General features: G+C 43.2%; 1 long non-coding RNA gene across 1 annotated transcript; it reads left to right on the top strand.

Moving 5' to 3' along the window:
* Positions 1-728: 728 nt before the first annotated feature.
* Positions 729-4,643, top strand: LOC125946184 (uncharacterized). Its single transcript, XR_007467447.1, has 3 exons — positions 729-971; positions 1,760-1,863; positions 4,514-4,643. It is a non-coding gene; the product is annotated as an uncharacterized LOC125946184 (long non-coding RNA).
* Positions 4,644-4,918: the final 275 nt, after the last annotated feature.

Raw genomic sequence — 4,918 nt, 5'->3', positions numbered from 1 at the left:
ATTGGATGCAAAGAATGGAAACGAAAAGGACAATGGAGATTTACAAGAATGAGAAGAAAGAAATTAGAAGGGAAAATCTGTACGATAACACAAAGGGCAGTGCCTTGCTATTTGAGGCTCGAGCCGGTTGCCTAAGGACGAAAACATATCGGAACAAATATTCGGAACTAGATGAGACATGTGTATGCTGCAGTAAAGATCCAGAGACCACTCAGCACATCCTAATGGAATGCGACGGGATCCACCCAGCGAGAACCGTAGGAGGTAACATGCAACTCCCAGAAGCGCTTGGGTTTAAAGTGGAAGGAAACATAAACAGATCAGCCGTAGAGATCAGCAAGAGACGATTAGAGTACTGGTGGAAAAAAAGCAGGGAAAAGATGGATACGACCTGATCTCTTAAAATCATAGGCAGCGGTACAAGCTAAATTTTTGAAAAAGGTATACAAAAATGCGAGATAAAGAACATGTGTAGTATACCTGATTAAATCAAGCAGGCTAGGTGACTATTTGTCGCCACCCCGTTTCAAAGGGGATGCCAATAAATCATCATCATCATCATCATCATCATCATCATCATCATCATCATCATCATCATCGTGTTGTGTGATGGCGGTCGCATGTGCGGGGTGCTACGAGCGTCGCGTTTGCTTGATCGTGTGTTTTTGTGTTTGCTGTTATGAAGTGGGTCGCAGTTCGGCGTGCACAGAAATGCCTGAAGATACCTTGTATCATGCTGCAAACTCGCCGTATGCGTGGCGCGCCAGGCAAATGTGGCCCAACGATTTTATGCCGTGGAGTGCGACCCCTTTGTTCTCGTGGAAAGTTGGGTGGACGTCGCAAAGAAATATTGTGTGTTGGCGCGCCTCAGCTCGTCAACTACGCAGCGGCACGTATGCGGGAAGTAACATCGTCGACGGAGCACCGGAAACTTGGAGAGCGTTTCGCGACCGCGTCGTACCATTCAAAAGGTAAGTAATCGTGCTGGCTAACTACACGCGTGTTGTGTGACCTTCTCGTGTGTGCATAGCGTGCGCGAGCGTATGAAATAGAAGTCCCGCGACAAGCAATGATACCTGTGCTGATGCTTGCTGAACGCTGGTTGTCAGCACTTAGTTACGCAAGTTTATTGCTTCGATGCGAAATTGAAAATCTTGATAAGCGTTTTCTTCCGATGAGAAATACAACGTTCGAAAATAATCGTGTTCATCATGTGCGTGCTGCGCGTGAGCTCCCGCTTTTCTGCTGAAGTTGCATAATAACGACTCATTTGCCTCTTCACCGATTCTTATTGCAATGACATTTCCTTGCTTATAAATGCCTCGACGTTGTAAATAATATCTGCTTACGAAGTTTTCGGTTTACGACAGTTTTAGAGAGAAAAAAATTAAGCAATCACAGCCTGCTACTAGTCCAACTTACTTTTTAAGACAAGATGTTTTGACATACCTTATACGTAACTAAACATGACAGGGGAAAGTTAAACTGAGTCATGAAACAAAAAAAAAATGAATTGTTTTGTAAACAAACATTTCTTTGCTATGTGCTGCTGCGTGTGAATAATTTTACTGTGATGAAAGGGTCCCCATTATCAAGACATTCATCAGTGACTTCTACTTTGGGCTCTGTTGCCACCCCGCAATAATGCAAACATTGTTTTTGTAACTATATTTAGATGCTCCATGCATGTGTAGACAATTTGACAGCTTTATAAAGCTATGTGCCACTGCTATAAGTTAACACAGAACTTATTTTATAGTGGCGAGGCTGTGACCCATAACAGTGCCCACATAACGGAGGAGCCACCAGGCCCCTTGGCTATGCCTGCCGTAGTGCAACGTGTAATCTGGATGGTCGGGTCAGGTATGTATGTAGTGTACGTGTTCCAAAAAGTAGCATCTCGGTATCATTATCATTCGTGGATAAGTTAATCGACATTAATCAACACAGCTTACTAAATAGGCCAAATATTTATGCAACTTGCTGTTTATTTGTGTTCATAGCTGTTATACACACCTTATTGTGTTCTATATAAAAGTAGACCTAACATGTCCTGATGTTAAGTATTTTTTCTTGCATCAGTTTTAAGTTAGGTAGGCAAATATCTATAGGTATGTATACTTGTGCATATACTTTCTACATATTGGCTAGTGTTTTAGCTACACGAAACAGCCTATGTTGTCACTACTCTCAAGTCAAATTTATGGTTGATGCGCCGCTTTGTTTTGTTGGGCACTTACACTTCTGTGGTGTCTTAAGCACTGTAGATACCTGACAGCTGAAGTATTGCAGCAGTAGCCAGTTTTAAATAGCGGGTCATCACTGCGCATGTGCAGAACGCTATCCGTATGCACGCTATTTCTCAGATTTAGCATTACCGTCTGGGTGTGGTCTGCATAGTTTACGTTAAATATGGCGGCGGTCCCTGCTGCCCGCTTAGAATTGAATTTGGCGTGGCTTTTGCAGAATTCGCTTCGTTCGTAGCAAATGACTGCATAAACAGCTTTGGCTTACCCTCAGGCTGCTTCGACAACAGTGTAATATGGTTAACCTTGTGGAGTTTTCCGACATTGCTTCTCGTTTCGAACGACACGAAGCCTAACGAGGGAAACCTTCGAGATATGTCAGCGCCACCTGTCAGTGAAGTTGAGAGATAGGTGCGACGATGGCATATGGCCTCTGAGATCGGAAGATCTCGCAGGCCAACTAAAACTGTAATAAACGTGTGCTGTTTAGCATACGCTGTACTATAGCATATAGGCGTACGCTATTAGTTGCATATGCTATACTAAAACAGTCTAATGTCGAAGCTAACTGGCACTTACTATTGCTACAGTATGCCAACAGATACCTATCACCGTATTTGTGCATTTTCTGAGAACCAGCCGTGTTTGCTAGGTGAAATTTGTAGTGTACTTATGAGTTTGCCGGTCAGTTCATCTAACTTTTCAGGATAGAATTTACATGGGGAGGAAAAGGGTACCATACAACATGATTGCTGCTAGCTGACGATTTATTTTGATGGAAGGATTAAAAATAGCAACACTGCATGTGTGCTTATGTTGTGCGCAATTTCTTTCAGAGGGAAGGCGTAAGTTGTAATATAAAGGCATAAAATCACAATAAATGGTATTTGTGTAAAAAAAGTAAATATGCGCAGACTAACTTCAATCACTTGTCATCCTAGAAAGGATGCCTTTTATTTCATGAATTGATCATGGGGTCTGGCTCGCATGTCTTGTTTATGTGGTATGCCTCACTGATCTCTCGTGTCAATTTTTCACCGTAGGTGAAAACAGATGATCTTATTCCAGCCTGACTGGACGAGCATGCTGGTCTTTTGAGTGAAATATGGGAATTTATTTGGCACATTTAGTTACCGGCCAGTCTGCTCTGTGTACATTTGACCAGGTGTGAAAGGAATACAGTACACTGCCTCTCATACACACTAGACAAATTTGGTGGTATCTTTAACCAAGCAAACCTCCCTTGCCTGCTCGCCTTTCCCAATTCACTTGTGGACTGTCGTGCATATCCTGCCTACTTTATTTTTCGCTGGAAATGTGCGTGCATAGCAGTCCACATGAGAATTGAGGCTTGCTGAGTTAAAGATGCAACCCAATTTGTCTTGTGTTCGTCAGGGGTAGCATAGTTCCTTTGATCATGTATATATTCGGTCAAATGTACATGGGGCAGACTGGCTGGTGCCTCAACATGTGCCCAGGAGAGCACCATAATTCACTCAAGGGAGAAATATGTTTGTGCCACTTGACGATGCACTGACGCGACTGGTGCTGCGTGCCAGATTTCGATTGTTCATCTATGGCAACCAATTGACCATCAAAATCAGTGACGAATACCACATTAAGGAAATGGGACATGTGTCAGTTGTAGAGATACAAGCTCTACTTTGGCTATCACTAATTGCTGAGAGGGTGATTAGAGACAGTTACTAGGAGAGCTCTTCATCTGGTTGGCTGGCACAAACTGTACCTGTTTCTGCACTGCAAAAAGCTGAAACACTCTACTTGGGCTCACTGAAACTGCTCTTTAAAATAAATTTGAAACAGGGTAAGCTATATAATTTTGTATGCAGCCGCTACACTAATGCCACTGGACGTACCTGCCATTTCCGGCTACATTTATCGCACGGTTAGACATACTTCTTTTTGCTACCAGCATTTATTGACATAAAACCGATGGCCTATTGCACAAGCAATAAAAGCACATCAAAACGCTTGGAGTGATGTCAAATTTAGGTAGGTTCATGTAAAAAAGCAAATTAATTTCTTTAATAAGAAAGTTGTGCAGACTAGGTGGGAATAGAACCTGGAGTGTGAAAGGAGCACGCTTCCCTCATGCCACGGCAGCTCCTTAGTTCTGGCTGACTTAAGGTGTGCCTAGTGCACAGGCTGACACGCACTTCACATTGCAGCCATTTGTTTGACTAAAGGTGCTTTCAAGTTCCCCCACGTAAGCAGTCTTAATGTGTCTCTGCCGTCTTTTATTGCAGGTACACCTAGGAAATGTTTTATACATTGGCAACGATAACTGGGGCCTGCTCCAGTGCCATGGCCGGGACTCCCTGTTCTGCAAAGAACTGGCATAACTGATGTAGGGAGCCCTGGCGCTCGGCGTAGGAGCGCCACAGGGGCTCCTTGTCGGTGCTTGAAGGTTGGCAAGGCTGTTGAGAAGCCGACATTGAGCCCCGATAAATTGGAAGCTGTGGGTAGTAAGTATCATTAACATTCTTTCAAGTTTGTTTTGTAATGTTTGTAACAATACATGTATTGCACCGAAATAACTAACTTTTCAGATGCATTTGATGCATATCTTTCGAAATGTGGTGCCCCTGAGGAGTAAAAATCATCTTTTCATGCTTGCTTTTGGCCGAGCGGTTGAATCGAGTGACAAAGGT

Source organism: Dermacentor silvarum, chromosome 6 (genome assembly GCF_013339745.2).
Source record: "Dermacentor silvarum isolate Dsil-2018 chromosome 6, BIME_Dsil_1.4, whole genome shotgun sequence".
Lineage (NCBI taxonomy): Eukaryota > Metazoa > Arthropoda > Arachnida > Ixodida > Ixodidae > Dermacentor > Dermacentor silvarum.
The sequence above is the reverse complement of the archived record's forward strand: the minus strand, read 5'-3'. Positions and strand labels throughout refer to the sequence as shown.